This window comes from Ochlerotatus camptorhynchus, unplaced genomic scaffold (genome assembly GCF_037179485.1).
Source record: "Ochlerotatus camptorhynchus isolate MF236.1 unplaced genomic scaffold, CSIRO-AGI_Acam_v1.1 ptg000094l, whole genome shotgun sequence".
Taxonomy (NCBI): Eukaryota; Metazoa; Arthropoda; class Insecta; order Diptera; family Culicidae; genus Ochlerotatus; species Ochlerotatus camptorhynchus.
In genome coordinates this window covers 845,596-869,710 of record NW_027040584.1, presented here as the reverse complement: position 1 = coordinate 869,710, position 24,115 = coordinate 845,596, and the positions used below count along the sequence as shown (strand labels likewise).

Sequence of the window (24,115 nt, the reverse complement as noted above, 5' to 3'; positions counted from 1 at the left end):
TATATTTTATGTTTTCTGCTCGATAGGATAAAGATAGGCCATTAGGCCGAAGTGAATTTTTACCCTACATACAGGGTTTCCGGAATTTGAATCTGTATAAAAATCAGAATGGCGTGCTTGGATTGAATGTATAAACAGGGGGGGCACCATAAAAACAAAGGTATCTGTACAACAATCATTGATCATCACAAATTGCATTATCTTTTACATGTATTAGTTTTTGAAAATATTTAAATATTTTCGCTGATATTTGATTGATGATGATATTGATGATACTTGTCATGCGAAACACTTAATTATTTGCGGTCATAGGCTATACGTATGTATATCGAAATACTAGCCCGCCTCTTCTGGCCATGAAAGAGACCCACCATTATTATCATCGTCACTCATCTCTGCCCTAATAAGGCCCTAATAAACCCAACTGCAATTATAAATGTTATCCCCTGCTTCGAAATTAGTTCATTAGAGCCCTATCAACCCCGATGCCATCCCTACTGCCCTTTCCGTGGGACCTTTTTTTCTCACACCGAACGCAATCGAGAGCAGGCAGGCACGTCACGGAACAGTTGCTTGCCCACCTGGGTCAACCACAAATTTCTCCGGGAACCGATTGATCTAATTATACCCCGAAAAACTTCTTCTCTTCTCGTACAAAAACCAGCAAACTTTTCTCCCAAAACCGCCCAATTAGAACTGGACCTGTGCTTCCTCACTCTTCTGTTGATTTTCTTCTTCGTCAACTTTTAACACCCCGGAGAACTTTAATTACATACCCACACTTGGGGGAAGAAAACTACGACAACAACGACTGTGAGATTTATTTCACTTCACAAGTTCTACGGCGAGACTTTCACAATCCGGATGAGATCAGCGAACCGTGAACCACTGCTGGAGCTGCCCCAACTAAAAACAATCATTCTTTCTCTGTCTGTCTCTCTCTTCCTGGGGAAGAGGAGAAAAGTAATTACGGAGAGAATTTTCCCACAAATGGCAATCTGCATGTCCGGGAATCCACCGATAATTGAATCGTCCAACTCCCATCCCAGATAATGGAATCGCTTTTCATTCGACGATGATACAAATATGAGAAATTGAATTTCAACCTGTGTGAAAGCCATTTGTTTACATTTTACAGTTCGGTCGCGAGGGCAGACAAGGAGAAGAAGACGAAATTGACTTTGCCATTCCCGCGGGGATCGTCCGACGATGTTTCGTTCCCCGAAAGCAAACAACTTAAAGAAGTCATGTAAAATGATCACAAGACTGACGTAAACAATGGGCAACCCTATAGAAGCGCCACTAGGCGGCGCCTCAGTGTAACCGAAACCTATCTTGAACTTGATTGTGTGAAGTCACTCGAAAGATAATATTTAATAATTTTCCTCGTTTGGCTTCCTTCGCCTTCATTCATAAGCCAGGAGAAAGATGACACATCGCAAACTGATCCAAAATATGCTAGCTAGTTTGACAGCGAACTCGTATTGTAGCGTACATAACCTTAGACAATGATTCGAACAGGTGTGTGCTCTATCGCCTTCAGCACCACCACCATCCGCCGATTGCCGGGGGAAGTCGCTTGTTTCAGCAGCAGGCAGACAGCAGAGACGACGACGACGACGACGACGGCTACGGCTATTGAATGTTTCCGCTCGGGTTCATGATTCTTCTGATGCAAAAGGAAATGTCATTTTAGGGGACGTAAGCTACCTCAGCTGCTGAAGATAGGGTCAAGTTGCCCTTAGTGGACGCCACATACGGATTAATTCAATTGTTTTCAATGGGACCGATTTACCTGTAATTCGATCGAAAGACATCGCTTGACATCAATGTAAATAACGACTGGAGCTGTCAAATAAACAAAGAGTCCTCGCGTAACATTTGAAGAAGGCCTGTCCTTGTTGATCGAATCTCTTCATCGACATTCTCTTTCTCAGAAGACGATGTTAGCTTGTGTCTGAAACAACACACTCAATAGAAAATGCAATTGCAGTCGGGTTATTCGCAAAAGAGAAAACCGATCAGCAATGATAGGCCCTTTTCTCGTGTTGCGCGAGAGTCCACATCAGGGCATCTAATATGAATGTTTCCTTTAGTGGACCATTTGTTCTAAGAGACAATTTAACTAAATGTGAGGCATATTTGTCTGTTTTCAGATTGAATTCAATCTAATTCAACCCCATCAATCGTTTGTAAGCTGAATTCTTATGTTAAATTTTATTTTATTATAGAAGGTACATCATAGGACGTATTCAATTCTACAATGGACCCGGGTAACTTCAATTTGTATCGCAGATTTTGTGGGTAAAATAAAATATCAGTCACACACAGCCAGAGACGAACCAGCCCAAGGCTGAAAGTCTCTTTAATAAAGAAAAAAAAAATATAAGTCACACTAAGTAACTCAAGTAACGCTTCTAGTTTTACGATGGTTCTGTAGACCATGATATTGACTTTTAGAATGCTTAAAACCTCGATAAAACTTGCAATGTTGCTTGGGAAAGAATAAACTTGCACCTTACTGAATTAATAATGTCTTAAACAGCTACTAGGGGGTCCATAATAGGCCAATTCACCCTATGTGGCAGCGACGAAAGACTACTCGAGAAAGGCGAACCAAAGTTTGCATAGGAAGTGGGCAATTGATGCCAGTTGTTGTTGTTATAGAGTTTGCGGATTGGGAAGATATATGTTTACCAGCGGCAGCGGCCAAGACAGGAACCAAGCGATTATTTTGACGGCGATTACAGGTCTCGTCTGAGTTTTGGCTTGGGGTAGGTCAGGAAGTGTTTCGGAGACGGACAACCAGCAATTCGGAGATGATTTACGTATCATTCCACCTGTGTTATTGGATTTAGACGAGGATTTAGAGCTAATTTTAAATGAACACGCACACTCAGATAACTAGACGCATGATATTCTTACGGTCAGTCTTATAAAGCTCGAAGCAAGCGTTGGAAATTCACTCCATAAGAAGCCGTATGCATTACCTGGCCAAGATGGCGAAAATTAAGGTATTTCTAAATTAACATATAAAAAGGTCCTATCTGCTTTGATCGATACTCTACATTGACTTTCTCTTTCGCTAATAACTGAGCTGCAAAAAGTTTTGGACGCTAGATAACAACCTTCTTTATCAAACTATATGGCAAAAATAGCACGAAATCTGTTTACATATGGCCTGTTTACACATATGCTAGCTCACTAGCACAACCAGCTCAACCTACTAGCACGAATTTCAGTTGTTCCTGAAATCTCATGCTGGTATTAAATCCAAGGTTCACAATATTGGATTCCAAATTGGCAAAATTCAAATATGGAGAAAGTTTGAGTGCCTTAGAACGAGATTGTTAAAATTCAAAGAACTATGAAAATTGCTCACATAGATTCAATTTTGTAAATGAGCGATATTTTTTAAAGATCCTGAACAGAGTTGTGACCTATCACAATCACGATCGTTAAACAGAGATGTTGGTAATGCTTGGTAAATTCCCATCAATGTGCTTGTCGAAGCACTCTCCATGACCATCCATCCAAAGTTGACGAAAGAAGTAAACAGCAACTGGTGAATGTCGTCTTCGGTGGTGATCCATCACCAAGCTGGTCATTCCCGACAATCACGACACTCATCTGTGAACGTTTTTAAGCAGTTGCTGCTTTGCTTGCTTATGTGAGTGTGTTAGTGAGTGAGCCCAATAGCTTCCGTTAAATTTTTCCAGCTTCGTTTGTAACTCACACAGCCGCGCCTGCCAAGACGAACTTGGAATGCGTAGGTATTGTTTTCATGTTCTTCTGTCGTTTCGCTTTTCTCATCATCGTACTGCAGAAGTCTTCACTGTTTTCGTTGTGCTTTTCATCACCAGCAGCAAGTGTTACGTTTTGCCTGTGAGCAGCGACCATTACTGGTGATTGTTGTTTGCCACGGCTCTACATCTCACTGCGTGACAAAACGATCTGTCAGCGACGGTCGGTTGATGCGTTGAGTCGTGTGAGTGTCATGATAATTTGCATCACTGTTCAAGACTTGAAAAGGCATTTCTTGGATAATTCAAGTTGAATTCATGCGTCTCAGGCAGAGATCTTGGAACATTTTCGAAATTCCAGAGAAATGAAAATCGTTCCAAAGATCAGTATTTCAATTTAAAAAAAAATCGATCTAATGACCCATTCGGCCTAAAAATACAGTCGGCTCAGGTTTTTTTTTAATTTAAGGAGACTTCATAAAATTTACGAGATTTTCTTTTAACTTCAGCGCATTTTGTTATAGAAGAGACGAACCAGCCACTGACTAAAAAAGTCACCCTTATAAAGAAAACTTGAAAAAGTGCAAGGAATCCCGCAGAAGTTCAGGAACTTCGCAAATAATAAACAAATAAATAAAAGTTCAGGCAACTTGGTAGAAGTGCAGCGAACTTCAAAGTAGTTCAGCAAACTTTGCAGAAGTCTAGCGAATTACGGTGCAAAGGATAAATCTTAGAATTTCAGGGATTTTCGTAGAAGCTGTTCTGTAACTTAGTAGAAGTTCATGGAACGTTTCATGAGTTTATGGAGCTTCTCACAGTTTTATAAAAAATCGGGAAAACTTCGTAGAGGTGGGAACTTTGTACCAGTGCGCAAAACATTCAGGTTCAATGAGTCATTTTCATATGAATATGAACAGCCGAGAGAGTCTAAATGATTGGGAAGTAAACGAGTCACTGACAGCAGAGCACTCAATCAGTAGCTCAGTCAGCACGTTTATTCTTCCGTGATGGTACCTAATCCTTGTTTTGAATGACTGAGCGTACATTTTCTATGGAAAAATGCCTCAATTACATGCTGTGTGAGCGATGGCAAGCGGTGTGAGTCACCTGTTTTTTAACTAGTTCGTTTATTTACTAGGCTCAGTCGTGTGTGACACTTGGCGGAGTCAAAATCAGTAATGTTTGATTTACATTTTAAATAGCAGTAAATTACTCGTGGCGGGCTCGAGGTTAATGGGTAACAATTTCGATTGGAAGGATCTAGGTAGGAAACTGGTTTCTGAAGCCTCCTTCAGATACTACTCTCAGAAGGTTGACCAAATCCTGGCTGGGCAGGGGCAAGTAGCACAGGAACAGGAGGATAATAAGACTGGGACACAATGGCTTGAAATTGTTTGGAAAGGAGGGGATGGTCACATCAAACTCTAACATCAGACAAACAAAGGAATTCGTAGATCGCTTGCATGTAGGGAAGATGACGTGTTCCCAATACATCTCTTACTTCACGGAAGGGTTGTCTACCTCGGGCCACTAGGGTATCCAATAGTCGTGAGTCACCTGTTAGTGAGTGACTGAATGTATTTGTTGGCTCTTTCATTGCCTCGTCCTTTACCTTTTGGTACATACGGTCTGGATAGAGCAATGAATTGAATAGAGCAGTGCTTTCACACTCAGCCTAAGCAGTCAATAATTTTACACTCTGCTTTGTACATGTTTGAGGAACTTCGTTGAAGATAATGAAACATTGTTTTACGTCAGGAGACTTCATAAAGGGAGGCTTCGTTCATCATTCCGGGGCCTTCTTTAGCTTCGAAGAACTTCGTTAAAGTTTAATGGACTTGAAAGAGTGCAGGGGATTCCGTTGAAGCTCAGGAACTTCAGAGAATTGGTAGAAGTGTAGCGAACTTCATAGTAGTTCAGTGAACTTTGTAGAAGTCCAACGAATTACGGGCAAGTTTTCGTAGAAGTAGATGGAATTTAGTACAAAATCATGGAAGTTTAAGGAATTTGCGGAGTTTCTCACAGCTTTCTGAAAATTCGGGAAAACTTCGTAGGAGTGGGAACTTCGTACATGTACGAGGAACTTCGTTGAAGATAAGGAAACTTTGTTTTACTTCAGGAGACTTCATAAATGGAGGCTTCGTTCATCATTCCGGGGCCTTCTATTAGCTTCAAAGCACTTCGTTAAAGTTTAATGGACTTTAAATAGTGCAGGGGATCGCGTATAAGATCAGAAATTTCGCAGAGATTCAAAGAAATCCTTTAAAATTCGGGTAACTTGACTGATAGACCTCGGTCGGAATTGTGCCGAAAAAGGTGGAATTAACGATAGAATGTGGCGTAGTTTCAATCTGGGTTCGAAAGCATAGTTGACTCCTTTCTGGGACATTATTCCATTAGAATAGCTTTATGTCGCCGGACTATCGATCGCAGTGATGTGATGTAAGGAGCTCGGTGGCCTAATGGAGACCGTTTTGGCTTAGTGTGCCGATGTTCGTGGGTTCAATACCAGACCTTTTTACATTTTAAGGCTGGTAGTCATTTGTTAGTGTCTTGGTCTCTTTTTTAAGGTCAAGTCACTAAAGTCACTTTCTTGTAATCGGTCACTATTTTCAACTTTTCTGTCTGTCTGTCTGTCTGTCTGTCTGTCTGTCTGTCTGTCTGTCTGTCTGTCTGTCTGTCTGTCTGTCTGTCTGTCTGTCTGTCTGTCTGTCTGTCTGTCTGTCTGTCTGTCTGTCTGTCTGTCTGTCTGTCTGTCTGTCTGTCTGTCTGTCTGTCTGTCTGTCTGTCTGTCTGTCTGTCTGTCTGTCTGTCTGTCTGTCTGTCTGTCTGTCTGTCTGTCTGTCTGTCTGTCTGTCTGTCTGTCTGTCTGTCTGTCTGTCTGTCTGTCTGTCTGTCTGTCTGTCTGTCTGTCTGTCTGTCTGTCTGTCTGTCTGTCTGTCTGTCTGTCTTCCCCTTCTTTAAGGGGAGGGGGGGGGGGCTCCCATACAAATGAAACATAAATTTCTTGATAACTCGAGAGCTAATCAAGCAAATGGAACCAAATTTGGCATGTGGAGGTCATAGGGGGTAGCCCCTTAGATAAGAGGGGGGGCTACGTACAATATAGAATTCTTTTTTTTTTAATTGGCGCATAAGCTCAAGCTAATATTGAGACCCGAGCAAGGCCGGGCATACTTAGCTAGTGATCTATAAGTGTGAGTTAAGAAAAAATCAGGATAGTTCCATGATGCCCTGGAAAAAAAATCGAGAACCCTTAAGATGTTCCCTGCGGAGAATTTACGAAAACTTCAGAAATATTTCAGGAATTTCATAGAAGTCCAGTGAATTTCAGGGAAGTTTAAAGGTGTTTGCGAGAATTCCATTTACTTCAGAGCAAAATCGAGATCTTCAATAAAATTGAGAGCTTCAGGGAAGCTTCGAGAACATCACGACAGATCAGAGAATCAAAGGGCAGTTCAAATAATTTCAAGCAAATTGCAGAAAGTTTCGAGAAACTCAGGGATTTTTTTGAAACTTTAGCAAAACTCCGAGCGAATTTCTTGAACGAAATACAAGTTATATGAGTATCCGGAATGTGGATGTTACATCATGGAAATTTCAAGAACTTCAAAATAATGAGAAAATTTTAGTTAAGTTCTTTAGAGAAAATCAACGAAGTTCCTTTAATTAAAAAAAAAAAATGTGAGAACATTTAGCAGGCACCGCAGCATTCAAGATGACTTCTATGAAATTTAGATATTTTTAGACAGCTTCAAGATGTTCAGCGAAGTTCCGAGTACTTCGAGGACAATTAGATGACTTCAGAGCAAGTTTAGGAAATTTGAAGCGACTTGCAAGGAGTTCCGTGGAATTGTGGGATGTCCCGAGAATTCAATGATTGTCCCGACAACTTAAGAATCGTCATGGAATTATGAATTTTCCGGAATATTTAGAGAACTTTAGGTAAGCATAGAACACTTCAGCGATGTCCAGATAAGTTCAGGAAAAAACTAGTGACTTAAGGCAATATACTATGGCGTTTATTTAATTTTCTAAAACTTTAGGAAAATTGTGGAAACTTCAAGGTAATTCAATAAATTTAAGTAAAATTGAGGATTCTTATAAAAAATACTGGGAAGTCTAGAGAATTTCAAGGAAATTCAGAAATCATTTGGGCAGTTTCAATAACAGCAGAAAATTCGATTGATAATTTAAGGGCAGTTCCATCATAGAGGTAACTCTAAGACCAGCAGGTCCCGAAGAAACGTGCTCAACTTTTTGGCTCAGCTCTAGTACTATCTTCGGTCCCAAGCTAATCGATGAACCCCTCGAAACATAGGAAAAGCCGCGAACCCCTCATTTTATCCGTCAAACTTTCATAGCAAATCAAAACAAACATAGTGTAGTACTAAAATTTCGACTAGAATGGGGTACGTTAATCGATTTGCTTGGGACCAATAGGCTAGTCAAGTAGTGAGCCAATTTTAAATCGTTAGTTTACACCGGTTGGTTCCATGCACTTCAGAAAAATCTTGAGAACTTCAGTGATAATCGTAGAACTATATTAATTATTTCGTTTTGATTCTACGAAAATTGCTAAAAATTAAAATAGTTCCAGAAATTTCAGGAAAAGCTTCGATAACTTCACAGAAGTTCAGAGATCTTCAGGGACGTTTTAAAAACTTCATAGAAGTCTATGGAATTTAAGGGAAGATCCGAGACCTTCATAAACTTTCATGAACATTAGCAAAATGCGGGAGCATTTCAAAGACATTTAGTAAGCTCCAAAAATATGGGGAGTTCAGTTCCATTAGTTTCAGAAATTTTGCGGGAAATTTTAAGAAGTTCCCATATTTTCAGAGAACTTCAGAAATATTAAGGTCCTCACATCAGTTCAGAAGTTCGCAGAAGCTTGAACATTTTTAGGACAGTTCAATTAAATTCAGGGCAGTACAACAAGCTTTATGAGAACTGCAAAACTTCTAGAGAAGTTTAGAGAACTTTAGAGAAAAAGTTCAGAATAGTTTAAAAATTGGATGAGAAGTATTGTGAGCATCAGGCTAGTTTCTCAAACTTTAAAAGAATTGCAATGCAGTTTCATTAATTACAGATTTTTTTTCTGGGAACTTTAAAGTAGTAATGAAGACCTCAGAATAGATCATTCTATATTCAAGAGAGCTTTATCGTGATATTTTTGGGCTGGTTCGTCTCCGGCTTATCGTGATAATTGACTTTTAGTTTTTTTTCAGCATTCGCTTTGTATTCTCCTGAAACTCTCATGGTATTATTCTAGAAATTCAGATTTTAATTTTCTTCGGAATTACCTTGAAATTCTCCTCAGCAAGAAACCCTTTGGATTCTTTGAATTTTAATTGAATTCATTTCAGATTTCCTTTTGAATCGTTTCTTGGAATTCTACTCACATTCAAAGTCTCCTAAAAGTTCATTTGCATTTCTCCTTACAAATTACTTAGATTTCTCCGCTTAATTTGTTTGTCAAACTCTGCTGGAATTCTTTTCCGAATACCTTTGAATATCTCCTGGAGTTATGCTCAGATTTAATAGCTTTCCTCCTTTTAGCATCCCCAACACCCCCTTAGTATTCTCCAAAAATTTCCAAGGTATTACGCTCCGGATTCGTTTTCTCCCACAAACTTCATTATCATTAGAATGCCCATGGAATTTTCCTCTGAAGTTCACAGGAGTTCACAGGAGCTCCCCAGAAATTCCTATGAAGTTTCTTTTAAATGTACTTTGAATTCAATTCAGGTTTTTTTTTATAAATTCTACTCATAACTATCAGAAGTACCTAGTAAGAAGATTGCACTTGATGTTTTCTCAAAGAATTTTTTCCAGCACTCCCTTGGAATGAGGTCCTGTGCAAGGAATTTTACTCTAGATTGTTGAAAATTTCTTGAAGTATTATAACTTTTAAGTCCATAATTTCAAAAACTTCTTCAGTGTTAAAGTTTGTGGGAAATACGCATGCATCAGAATCGCTACACTTTTAAAATTTATTTGACTGAAGAGCACATGAGCGTTCATTCACCGAAGAAGAAGGAAGAAGTCGCACCGCTACTGATCGGATTCAGTAGCGCTTCGTGAGTAGCTGTGGGCCATCAATGCCAAGCACGTCACCCTCATACCACACAACATACAGCTCGCCAGCCTCATCTGTGTTGAACACCCTAATAGCTCATTATAACTCAACCATCACGACAAAACGGTCCTTTCCTTTTGGTGGCATTTTTTTTAAAGAGTTCTTTCTGGACATTTGTCAAATTCAGCAATTGGATGTCAGTTCCCATAAGCAATATCGGGGGTACTATTTCAAAAACCAAAGTCGGTCGCGGCATGAAAGTGGTCTGATTTTGATCCAGAGATGATGGATTTTAATTCTTAATACGCCAATCGATAAGAAATTTTCCTACGAATCTGTCACTTTATCAATTTTCAAACGATCACTTTCGAAAATTGCACGTATTTGTAACTGTTGCTATGATAATTAAATTGATCACCGATTGCCTGCGAAAAGCGCTTTGCCTAGCACAGATTTCAAAATCGAATTCCATCCGGTCTCACCGAACGAAGTTTATTCAATCACCGCGTGTGGTGAGTGGTGGTGTACATTTTTCTCCAGTACACAACGAAAGGCTCCCCGCAGCTAGCTATCAAGGCTGCCCTTAAGAGCCCTCGATTCACCGAAGAAGGAGGACGAAGCCGCACCGCTACTGATCGGATTCAGTAGCCTTCGGGAGTCGCTGTGGGCCATCTATGCCAAGCGCGTCACCCTCGTTCCAAACAACATACAGCTCGCCAGCCTCATCCATGTTGAATACTCTAATAGTTCAGCATTACTCAACCATCACGACAAAATGGTTCTTTTCAGGACCACCATAAATTATTGTTGTTTAAGAGTTAATTTTCATTGAACGTTCGCTCTCCTTGCTGCCAGCCACATCACCCCCAAAGCTCTTTGATAATGTACCCGGCAACCAAAGGTTTGTGGTCAAATGCGTTACAGTATTGAAGTTGTACTATCTCGGTATCTGGTATATCTCACGAATGGAAAAATTTTAGCAAGAAATTCCTCCAATCAATTTATTGAATAAACCGAAAGTTCCGGGCATTTTGTGCACGAAAATGCTTAATTTTGTCATCAGGAAATGAGACGTTTCCGTGATGGGAAAAAGTGGTTTCCCTAACACAGTCGCCGAACATTGATACCAATCACATAATCCTACGTCAAATCTACGGTCGTGCCTTGGATACAACCTCTTATTTTTTTGACTAGTTCGTTTATAAGCTCAGTCGTATGTGACACTTTGCGGAGCCGAAAATCAGTTATGTTTGACAATTACTCTTGACTTGCTCGAGGTTAACGGGTAACAATTTCGATTGGAAAGAGCTAGGTAGGAAACTGGTTTCCAAATCCTCCTTCAGATACTACTCTGGGACGGTTGACCGAATACTGGCTGGGCAGGGGCAAGTAGCACAGAAACAGAAGGTTAATAAGAGTGGGACACAATGACGGGAAATCGTTTGGAAAGGAGGTGATGATCACATCAAACTCTAACATCAGACAAACAAAGGAATTCGTAGATCGCCTGCATGTAGGGAAGATCTAGGGATCCCAATACATCTCTTACTTCATGGAAGGGTTGTCTACCTCGGGTCACTAGGGTATCCAACAGTCGTGTTCTGGAGGCGTAATGTCGACGAGGTTTATTCTGTAGAGATGTGCGTCTAGCGAGTAGTGGTTGGACATAAGTCTTGACATCACGCGAATGAAGCCTTACATACTTACATCCAGACCTTTGAACAACGCTCTCGCTCTCGAAGAAACATTTGGAATAATGGAATGTAATCATCACCCAAGAGAATTACTTGTCCAATCATGTTGCCAAGAGAACTTTGACTTACTAATGGGAAAAATTCATCATGTGAAATTCTTCTATCATAAATTTCCCCTTCTTGCGGGCTTACTTTTGCTAGAGAGTTGGCATTCTAATTGCCTGGAATTGAGCAATGTGAGGTGATCCATACAAAGGTAATTCTAAATGATTTTTCGACTAACGCACGCATCTGCTCCCTTGTTTTAGTAAGCAAGTAAGATGAGTGCATCTCTGGTTTCGTCAACCGGAGGGCCTCAATAGAACTGAGAATATCCGAGAAGACGTAGTAATGGTCTATGGGCATCCCCAATCATCCCCAATGCGAAGTTGATTGCAGCCAGCTCAGCAAAATAAACGGAACGGACGTTTCCGGAATGCGGTTGAGTATACATTGAAGACACCGAAGCGAATCTTCTATTGCAATTGACTTGTTGGTACTTTTCAGCAAAAATACATAGAATTGAGATAGGTCAAAGTTGATCTGGAACTCTTTGAATAGCATGTTTCATGGAGAGATCATAGTCAATGGCGGAACTGTAATTAGTAAAGCGTACACGAGGGAAGTTATAGCACGGAAGGCTAATATCCGATGACATATATTTAAGATAGATTCGCACGAATCTAGACTGGGTGCTCAATTCTAGCATTTCTTCGAAGTTTTCAATCACATGGTTGTTACTGACACTACATTTAATCAATATTCTTAATGAGAGCTCCCAGAAACGGTTCTGCAGGGCTTTTACTCCGGCTAGAACATCTATGCTCATATTGTGTATTGAATGCCAAGGGCAATACGTTAACAACGATATTGAATACGTTCCAATTTAATTAGGTGTTTTTTTTTTCTTGCCGAGAGGAAGCAAAAAGATCCATACTCAAGAACTGAAAGAATAGACGATTTATACAGTCCGGGTACATGCCCATGTTAAATTATTCTACCCATTTTTATTTATATTTTTTTATTTTTTATTTTTACTAATTTTTAGTTTATATGAGAGGCTCAGTGGCCTAGTGTCGACCAAAATTGCTTATTGAGCTGAAGATCGTGGTTTCAAACCTCATAAACTCATCTTGTGACGCTCGTGGAATCGTGGAAGACTTCTTGGCGTCCAATCAAGTGAGCATCATGCCAATCAATTCCTTTCCTTTCCCTAATTGATTTGCATTCGAAGTGGCTGGTGAAGTACGTTGATGATTAATGCTTATCCAAAGCGACATATTAAGCTTCTATGAATATCTTATGTTTGTTAAAACGTAGTCCGTTTTTTCCAGAAAAAAACATTATTTTTCTCGCATTTGGCGTGGAACTGCTCTTATAGCTTTTGTCAATTTTTGCTGTCATATGGGCCACAATCGTCAACTCGTTGCCATCGATTTTATTGCTCATACGAGCTGTTGATGGGTAATAAATTCTACAGGGCATACCGAATTTGTTGGGGTATGACAAAGTAGAGTTGTTTGAATTTGCGCAAAACTCTTCCATCTAGAATAACGTGATGCATCTTCCAAGCAAATAATTGTGTATTTCCAAGCTATTGAAACGGAAATAATCATATCAGAAAACGGAGCTCCTGAAAAGTTATTCAATGTAAAACATGTTTTCAAAAAAGTTCTCCCATCACAGCCAAGGCTAATTTCTTCTCCAGAATTACAAGAACAGAAACCAAGCAGGTACCTACCGTTTCGACGGGACGACGACATGCGTATCATCGTGTTGCACCAACCAAGCCAAAGTAGAACACAAAGTATTCGACAAGAGCAAACGGATGAATGGAGATTTGCTTGTTGAGCTTGGTTCTACAACGCCACTTATCCGGGGACGACGTGTAAGTGCAGTAGCAGCTGTTGTAGCTGCATTCGGTGCAATGAACCTATAAAATGCAACAACCAGAAGTTGCAAACCGTAAAGAGTCCGATCCGTGTGGTGTTTGTTCTTCCCGGCGTTCACTTACTCACTCCGGGGTCCATGTTAGTGATGCGGCGGAGGACAGACGGAGAGGTAACTAACTGTACAATGCAAGTTCTTCTCGCTAGGTACAAGCAGCAGCAGCAACAGAATGAAGAACGAATCCGTCGCATGCATTATTCATTGCCTGTGGGCTTGCTGTGGATTAGAACAGCACCTCGTCTCGCCCGTCGTGGTGGCGTTCCATCGCCTGCAGGGTAATTAAAACTAGCTAGAAGAGGAGAAAGGTTTGTACCATTGGCACCTTCTTTCCATTGTGCGATTTGAAGTCTTGAAGTCACACACCATGTAGGGAAGGAACTGGTCAGTGACCTACCTTTCTTCCCCTGTCCACGTCCGATTTCCTCACGAGCCTAGCGAAAGGGCTCTCTCAATTAGCTTCGCGCGCAAAAAACCAGGTTAATTACATTAACCTCTTCCTTCGCCCGCCGCCAGCCCATTCTGGTTGATGAAGCCATAGATCCAAACGAAGGATGTCAGTATAAAACAAAATAAGAGCGTCGTCAGTTCATAAAACTAATGGTTCGCTCGTAACTACATACCTTTATAGATGTAGTGCAGAGAGCTACATTAGAAATGACCTGACGACGGTCGGTGTGATGATGATGACGTCCTCCGCCGGCTGAGCCAGGGTGGAATCAAGGTACATACGTTCGTTGTCATTGACCGGAAGGCAACTTCTCCGGCGGAGATGACATCTGCTTGACGACGCACTGACTTCGTCGGAAGTCTTCGGGGTGGATAAGATTCTGGCCGGGTGAAAAACCGGGTCATCTCCGGTTGAGTCCCACTCTTGCTTCCATTTGTTGCTCGAAGAAATGACTTGAGATGTACTCTCTCGCGGTCATGTCGTAAAACAGAACGGTAATTGAAGTGGATGGGAAGCGCAAATGGGCAAAAACTGCAGAGACCTGCGGTGAATTTGTAGACAAACTGTTGTTGCTATTACTGTGCCAGCCCGTAGCTCCGCAGCAGAGCGAAAATAAAACGTTGCCGATTATGGGTTTCTGTTACAGTTGTACCTTTACCGGGCGTGACTTTGGTGTTACTTTCGACAACGGAACTTCGAGTTTACCAAGTTAATCCGCTTGCGTGACGGTTCATTCGTTCCAAGGTCTTTAAAAAAAAAAACGGAGGGCCGAACACCCACGTCGCGTTGGCTAGACCTGCTTCCCACACCCAAATGTGATTTGATTAGCCGCTTATGGTATTGGGGTTGAGTTTTTCTCCGTTTGTGTTTGCGCGAGAATTAGTGCGGTTCCCATGCAATAAGCATGCGGAAAGATTGCGAAACGAACGCGATTTGTTCCACGCTTGTTTTTCGGTTTCAGATGATGATTTGAAACTCAGGAGTCTCAACCGCTCGAACTCAGCATCTTTCGGATCGAGAGGATCAGTGATCTTCTTAGAAATCGATGAAAATTCCTAGAAGCTATGACTTAAGAGACGGGTTTCAGGGGACTTCGTACCTTGTTGGGAACCTGTTTAAAAGTCTAGGGAGTGTTATATAACTTCAAGAAACCTCATAAATCTTCAGAAATTGCCCAATCGAACATTTTTGGAAGTTCTGGATTTTCTAGAAATTTTATTTGAGTTCAGCCATCATGGGCATGGCAAAAGCTCAGCGAACCTCATTAAAATCCAGTGAACATCGTAAAACTTCAGTTAACTTTGTAGAAATGTAAATTTTTTGGTAAAACCTCATCAAACTTTACTGAAATTTTGCAGAAATTTGGGGAAGCTCGTTCAAGTTTTGGCAGTTTTTCTTTACCTTCATTGAGTTTCTTTAAATCTTAGAAATGCTTGCAATCAAATATAACACGAACACGATAAAAACGCTGCCATTAAGGCATTGTTTGCGTATTTTTTTTTTTCAAAATTTCACTGTATCAAGCTAAGAGTGTATAGAATCACAGTAGGCATTGGTTGTCAGGATAAGTTCATTTGTTTACATCATGGCTTCACTGGAGCAAGCACATCGCGATTTGATCCTGCATAATCGGAACCGAAAATCCCGGTCTATCCGCTCCTGGCAGTTTTCTATCAAATTCCGGGGCAGGAATTTTATACCTCGGATGACCGGAAGAATGCAAAATCCAAAAGAAGTCGAAATTCCCCAAAAAGTTCCTTGTCTGGCAAGGAATATGCAGTTGTGGGCTGCAAAGCGAAACTTTCGTCGTTACTTCTGGGACCATGAACCAGCAAATTTACCAGGAGGAGTGCCAGGAAGAGACTCCCAAGTAACATTGCAGGTTTTATCGTGGTTTTATAGCATTTTACAACTCTAAATCATGATCTACAGAACCCTCATAAAACCAAAATTGTTACCTAGGCTACTACCTTTTCTGAAGCAGCATGAGGTGGATTGCCTATTCTGGCCGGGATTGGCAAGCTGCCACTCCTCAAATTCCACCAAACAGTGGTACAGTGAAAATGGCGTCACAGTGGTTCCCAAGGAGATGAATCCGATCCAATATTCCGGAACCAAGGTCAATTGAGGAATACTGGTCAACTGAACAAAGGGTGGAACTGAAATTGACCTGACGTTCGAAGCAATGACCGATGGTAAGAAGGAAGACTGAAACAATGGGCTTACAATAAGCATAATACTTACCAATGTAATGTAATAGCTGTTACATAGAACTGTGGAAAATTAAACGCATTTTTAATTTCCAGTAAGATTTTCGTGTCCTGATTTTTTCGTGGACAACCTTTAATTCGGAGAGTTTCGATTTTTATGGAAAACTTCGTAAAAGTGAGGAACATGTAAAAGTTTGGGAAACTTCAATGACATCTTAAAAAAAAAATAGAATATTTTAGGGAATTGCATAGAAATTCAAATGTTTCATAGAAATTCAGGGAATACAATAATAAACGAAATTCTTACAAGTTAGAAGGGCACCGAATGTATAGTAGTTTGGTGATCTTTGTACAACTTGAACGAATTAAATAGAAAATGGAGAAACTTCGCAAAATTTATGTTAAGAGCAAGGCATTATGTAGAAGTTGAGGGATCTTCATAGAAGCTCGACTAGATTTCAGAATTCATAGAGTTTTTTAGATTGGAATATTATAGAAATTCAACATGATTTTCTGAGATCTTGGTCAAATTTCCGGGAACATTGAATGAGGCATAAGAAATATTTGCAAGTTCAGCAATCTTGATAAAAATTTAGTTCTAGTTTGTGTAAGCTATAAATAAATCGTATAAGAAAACTTCGTAGAAGTGGACGTAACTTTCGAGCAATTCGCAGAACTTTACATAAATATAGGGAACTTCATATAGACTCTGAAATAAGTTAAATGGAGCTGCAAGAAGTTCAGGGAGCTTTATATGAATTCATGAAATTGGGTTCTTTAAGGATAGGTATAAATGCGTATTCGAAATCTGTATTAGAAATGGATACGAAATCCAAAATTTCATCAATTTTAGTACGTTGAAACAATTTTAAATACACATTAGCAAAAACCACCATCATAGCGCCCCTCGGTTCGACTTTCTATGGAAGCGAGCTATCAATTTGTTGGTTTAGTGTCAACCAGTGAAGTTATTGTTTTGCTTTAAATCTCGATTTTAAAATCGAGATGAAAGTCTATGGGTTGAAGTTAAATAGGAGTAAGTTCATGTTTTAGGAATAATGAAATATTTGTATCGTAAATCATATTTCAAAACCTCCTGCTCCCTACCTCATCCATCGAACTGTAAATCTCCACTAACCTCGAGACGACCGCGAGTTCAATTCCTTTAACTCTACATTTAAGACATTAATTGATGATAATTTGGCTCTGTAAAGCTTTTTTTCATTGAGTCGGTACAAATAAATTAATTTAAAAAATAGAAAATAAAAGGGAAAAAGAGATGAAGGTCAATCAGCAGCCGTGAATAGGTGTTTATTTGCCACCTCCACGTTCCGTCATCAATCTGCACTCCATCATAGATGGTACGCAACACCTTCCGTTCGCAAACAACAAGTGTGTTGGTCCTCCACCTGTCTAACCAGCGTCTTCCAGATATTCAACTTCGTGCGGCGGCGAATTTTATTCGACCGGAGCATCCTCCGGAGTCTAAAGTAGGCACGATTCCCTATCATAATGCGTCTTAGAATTTCTCTGCTGGTGTCATTTTCGGCGGTCACCAGTGAGCCCAAATACACGAACTCATCGACCACTTCGATTTCTTAACTGTCAATCTGAACTCGGGGTGGGAGGCTAACATTGTTTTCCCTAGAACCTCGTCCTCTCGTCTTCGATGCGTTGATGGCAAGTCAAATCCGCCTTGCTTCAGCCTTCAGTCTGATTTACGTTTCCGCCATTGTCTCAAAGTTCTGTGCCATGATGTCAATGTCATCGGCGAAGCCAGGAAGCTGGATGAACTTCCTGAAGATCGTGCCACTCGTGTCTATTCAAGCTCTTCTGATCACACTTTCTAACGCGGTGTTAGATAGCAGACACGAAAGTCCTTACCGTAACCCCCTTCGAGATTCAAAGCCAATCGCCCGTCAGGTACAAACAATTTGATTTTTGTTGGGCCGCCTCATGCACATGCACTTTTGTGTAGACAACTGAACTTTTTAATCGGTGCTTTGAAGGATGTACAAATATTGCACCGACCCTAGTTATAATAAAAAAAAAATGAAAAATGCCACCTGAAAATGACAAATGTTTTGCTTCCATCAGAGTAGAAAGAAGGTAACTTTGATAAATTGCCAATAACGGTTACCAAACGTATCCTAAGCCCTATCCTATCTACTAGCAAACGTCCTAGGACAAACGACATAGGAAGTGTCGTAAGGGCAGTTCCAATAACTTCAGGAAAATTGCAGGAACTTAAAAGTTTCTAGAAATGATCAGGGACTTCAGAGATCTGTTAAGAAGCTACGTAAAAGTTTAAGCAGTTCTGAGAACTTCAGTACAGAATGTTCCATTGAATATCAGGAAAATTTCGAAAAGTTTAGAACAGTTCCATTATTTTTTTTTCGGAAAATAGTGGAAACCTTCCAAAAGTTTCAAGAAGTCCAGGGAAGCTCAGTGATCTTCAGAAAAATTTCAGAAACATCGCAGAAGTTCCAAGAAATTCACAAAAGTCTAGAGAACTTCAGGGATCTTTATTAAAATTCCATTAATTTCAGGGCAGTTTCAAGAACATTATCATGCAATTGCGAAAACTTATCCGAGGTTCCAAAAACTTCAGGGTAGCATGTAGAACTTCAGAGCAGTCCCATTATTTTTACGAAAATTGTAGGATCGTAATAGAAGTTACTAGGATTGAAAGTAAATTCCAAAAATTCCAGAGAAGTTTCATCAACTGACAACTGGAATATTAGGGAAGTTCAGAAAACTTCTGCGATGTTTGAGGAACTTCAGAGAAATTTCGAAAAATTTAAGGCGCTTTCATTAGCGTCAGATAAGATACAGAAACTTTCAAGAAGTTCTGAGAATTTCAGGAATCTCTAGAGAATTTAATGGAAGTTCAGACAACGTCACAGAAATCCTCAGTTGAATGAGCTTCAGAAAGCTTACAGACCGTTTGGGCAGTTTATCGGAACTTCAGGAAAATTTTGAGAACTTAAGAAAGTCCTGATGTTTGGGTAGTTAACGACCTATAAGGGTGAGTTGAGAATTTTATAAAACTTCAGTAATAAATCTGAAATTAAACAGAAGGTCAGCGAACTAAAGGAATGATTTTTAAGGCAGTTTGATTAATTTCTAGGTAGGAAAATTGCGAGAACACTCCAAGAACATCTGGGAGCATACAAAACCTCAGGGCAGTTCCATTAACTTCATGTAGTTTGCAGGAATTTTTAGTGAATAGTTCCGAGAACCTCAACAAATTTTCGAAAACTTCAGCCGAGTTCCGAGAGCATCAAGAAATTAGTGGAACATCGAGAGAATGCGGAATCAGTTTATAGGAAGTTCCATAAACTTCAGAGCAATTTTTAATGCTTTAGAAAAGAAAAATGCAAAACTAAGTCTTCAGCAAAGTTCAAAGAACTTTCATTAGTTTCAGTTAGGCAGTTCATTAGGTTCAGACTAGTCCTAAGAAGTTTAGAGGAATTAAGGGTAATTCTATTAACTGTAGAGAAGTACTTTGGGAGATCAGATAACTATAAAACAATTACATTAATTTTATGAAGTTGTAGGAACTTGCCAGAAGTTTCGAGGGACTACGGGACTAATTTTAGAGATGTTCCGATAACTGGAAAGTTTGCGTGATCTTCAGGAAAGTTCCATACATGGATGATTACCGGGACATTAGGCAAGTTCCAAAAACTTCAGGCTAGCGGCACTGGTGGTTAAGAGGTAAGCGTGATTGCCTCTCATCCCAAAGGGCCTGAGTGTTCAATCCCAGTTGGCGCCGCCGAGATTTTCTGAGACATAAAGTCTTTGATCACGCCTTCCTTCGGAAGGGAAGTAAAGCCGTTGGTCCTCGGTCCATAAGCTGATGGGTCGATAGGTAGGGTTCAGGTGTGGGGGCATTGGTACTCAGTACGAAAAACAAATCAAGGAAAAACAAACTTCAGGGAAGTTCAGAGAAGTTCAGGGAAGTTTAAAGATCTTGATGAAAAAAAAAAAAAGAGAAAAGGGAACTGCAGGTCTGTAGGCTAGTCAAAATAACTCCAGAGGAGCTAAGAATTTTGTTAAAAAATCTATTCATACACATATTATAAATTCATGAATTTCAATAAAATTTTTAGAGCTGCAGTGGCAATCTCGGAGCAACGTAAATTATTTGAATGAAGAATTTCAGGAAAATTTACCATAGAGAAATCCTGATAATTTTAGTTCAAAGCACTCCAATGAATTTAAGAAAACGCCAGAAAATTACTACAAAATTACGGGAACTACAGTGAAGTCCAGAGAATTCCAGAAAAATAACAGGAACGTCAGAGAAGATTCATGAAAATAAGGAAAATCGAGGCAACTGAAGAGATGTTCCGAGAACATCTAGTAGTTTTTGGTAATTTTAGGAAAATCCAAAAAAGTTTGGAGATTTTTAGAAAAATTGCAGGGAAGCTCAAAGAACTTCAAGACAGTTCCATTAACCTCAGGAAAATAGTGGGAACTTTTGAGATGTTCTGTGGAATTCAGGGAAGTCCAGGGAATTTCTGAAAGTTCATAGAAGTCAGGAGAACTTCAGGGAAGTCGAAAGAATTCACAAAAGCTTAAAAATCTTTACAGAAGTTACGTAAATTTCGTGGAAGTTCCGAGAATTTCAGGAAAATAAAGGGATCTTTAAGTCTGATCTGGCAGATTTTGGAAACTATAAATAAGTTCCTGCAACTTAAAAAAAATCTCACTAATTGGCATGTGATTTGATGTGTTGCATACGGGGTTTTGGTTTAAGAAGAATCTGGCCACAAAAGACAACAATGTTGGGATAGAACAGTGGTTGAGGGTTTGACTTATCAAGGTTAGGATCTGGATTCAGTAAAATCGATTGCTAACTATTCAAATTGATTAGATTAAATAAAGAATAAAGGACCCTACCTATCGACCCATCAACTCATGAACCGGGGACCAACGGCTTTACTTCCCTTCCGAAGGAAGGTGTGATCAGAGCTGTTATGCCTCAGAACATCCCGGCGGCGCCGAGGTGGATTGAACCCAGGTCTACTGGGGTGAGAGGTAATCACGCTTACCACTACACCACTGGCCGCTATCCCTTCTACGTTTTGTTACAAATAAAAACATAGTTATATGATAAAATAGCCTGCGATTTAACACACGATCTTCTGCTCAGTAAACAAAAACAGTTGCTACCAGGGCACCAAGCTCCTTACATCACAACAAACCATTGCCCGATGACATGGAACTATTCAAACGGAATCGATTTGTTAAATCATGTGATCGTGTTAAGAAACAATATAGCTAGCATCTGTGTTGTGTGAATGAGCCTTGGATTGAACCCATTTTATTTTGTTCAGTATGCAGAAACAGTCGTCACTAGGCCACTGAACCCTTTTTATTGCCACATACCGCTATGCTACACCTTGATCACCACCAAGATCATCAACGTTCATTCATACTCGGTGACGATGAACACTATCGCGCAAAATGAAACATCAGTAAAATGACAACAATGTCAGAATTTTGTTTCAGAGGCGCATATTTTGTCCTGAAAGTTTTTTTTTTGTACGATCAATAACGGTTTCTAAAGATTCAAATTTGGTAAAAAAATGACAAAGTTATGGCAGCTTAAATATTTTTTTTATTTTAATAAAAAAATAGAGGAAATCTACGTTAAACGTAAATTCTTTGGTGCAAAATCAGAGATCAAAAAATTAATTGACTAATGATAGAGCTACGATGACTTTAGTAAAAGTAATTTATTAGAGGCCAAAAACTCACCTTCAAGTCATTTTCGCCACCTCTAAATCTAAATATGTTTGCTTCATGCTCGAGGGCATATCTTTCCAAGCCATTTTGAGCCAGTAAAAAAGGAAGGAGTTTTAGGTTTCATGAGCATTCGAAAAATGAACCGCACCCTACTAAGCAGTTCCTCGTGGATGAGAGGCTAATTTGAGCCAATTTTTGTGTGGTCGGAAAATGGACAACGTTTAATAGATTTTTGGGATGAGTACATAGTTGTGGTGTTCAGACTTATGGAGTTAGAGAATTATAGAGTCAATGTTGTATACTTACAGTTGGCCGTGTTTTTGTTGTTTATCTGGAATAAGATAGAATTAAAGATTTTAGGTATTTTTGAAATAAGTTAAATTATTGCAGGTATGATTTAATTCAAGAAGTAATTAGTAGTAAGGAGCTTTAAATTTGTTCGTCTTCTTCAATGATATCCTGATCCTTAAAGACAGATTTCACATTTTCAGGAGTTGCGTTTTCCGAATTTTAAGGAACTTTGCGTAGTTCTAATTATAAACAATAATTCAAATTGAAAAAGTATCTTATAATCGAAATTTTGATGAAGAAAAAACTGTGGGAAAATATCTGTCCTTTGGAGAAAAATATATAGGTACACGGTACAAAAATATTCAACAAATTTGTATCAAAAAAAATGGTAAAATGTCTCCTTTGGATATTTTTAAATTTATTTTATTTAAAAGCGAATAATAGTGGAGTTCTTAGAAATAAAATAATGTTCTGTTATACTTTTAAGAATTTCTCTTGACTTCTAAGATCTTCTCGATCTCTTCCTAACTCGATGGAAATACGGGCTTCTTTGACGATTTTCCTCTTAAAAAATTACAAAACATACCTTCGTAACTCGATATCCTTCCTCCTCGATGATTCCTTCAATATCTTGTTACAGGGTGGCAATTCATCCAGGAAAACCGGGAAATAGCCGGGATTTTATTTTCACCAGGCAAACTGGAAAAAAAAAACCTTGGATTCCTGGGAAAAAACCTTGGAATTCCGCTCTAAATATAATGGAATTATTTTTAAACTAATCAGACAGCTCTCCAAGAAACCAGAATCTTAAAATTGCCTTTGGAAAATTCATTGATTTTTTTTTATATCTCGTGTAATTGATTGGAATTTTTCTCAGATGTCGATTCATTATTAATTTTTCTCAAAATTTTCTTTAAACTAATCAATACTCTCGAAACTTTCTGCAAAAATCCCTTGGTCCATTTTTAAACATTTCTTTCGAATTTACACCCATTTTATGGAATCAATTTTATTATAATTCTCTTGAAATCCTTAAAATTCATCTCTCATTTTCAACACAACAATCCCGATACAATTCTCTTCAGAATCATGTAGGAATTTATCTTGAAGTTTCCTTCACAACTCCTTTTGAAATCTTCTTAAATTACCTGTGAATTAAATTTAGAACTTCGTTCCTTCTCATCAGAAATCCCTCCAGATTCATCTGACAATTTCTTTGGACTTCATATCAGAATAATGTGGAATTCTGTTCAGCACCTTTCCTGCCAAAATTATGTGGGAATCCTCCTCAGTATGTTTTTAACGTAGGACTACGTCTGTGATTTCTATATGAGGGTACACTTTGTGAAAACCGAAAATGGAACATGTAACAACATTATGAAAGATTTTGAACCGTAATAAGTCAGCTTCCCCTGGACCAATTTTAATGATTTTATCACCAACCGATCAAAAATGTTTTAACGCTTTATCAATTTTCAAAATGTCACTATTGAAAATTGCATGAACGTGCAACTTTTTCTATGATAATTAAAATTATCACTGATTGCCTGCGAAAAGGGATTTCCCTAACACAGATTTCAAAGTTGAATTCCATCCGGCCTCACCAAACGGTGTTTATTCAATCACCGTGTGGTGAGTGGTGGTGTTCTCCAGTACATAACGAAAGGATCCCCGCAAGCAGCTAGCTATCAAGGCTGCCCTCAACCGCTGATCGGATTCAGCCCAATCACCGTGTGTGGTGGTGTCTGGTCGTCGGCATCAGTAGTGCTTTTCGAGCGTGGAGTTCAATATTGTTCAGCACACAAGCTTCTGCTGCAGCCTACATAAGCATCCATAAAAGGAGGAAGAAACCGCACGGCTATTGATCAGAATCAGTAGCTCTTCGTGAGTCGCTGTGGGCC

General features: G+C 39.4%; 2 protein-coding genes across 5 annotated transcripts in view; one reads left to right on the top strand and one right to left on the bottom strand.

The window, feature by feature from the left end:
• Positions 1–24,115, top strand: part of Lerp (lysosomal enzyme receptor protein) — a 483,866-nt gene that overhangs the window by 78,249 nt on the left and 381,502 nt on the right. The window lies entirely within an intron of this gene.
• The window catches only part of LOC135698737 (protein toll-like), a 183,707-nt gene that overhangs the window by 32,266 nt on the left and 127,326 nt on the right, over positions 1–24,115 (bottom strand). The window contains exon 3 of the mRNA XM_065218838.1: positions 22,230–22,254. The gene's annotated coding sequence lies outside the window, so the exon portion shown is untranslated. The remainder of the gene's footprint in view (positions 1–22,229; positions 22,255–24,115) is intronic.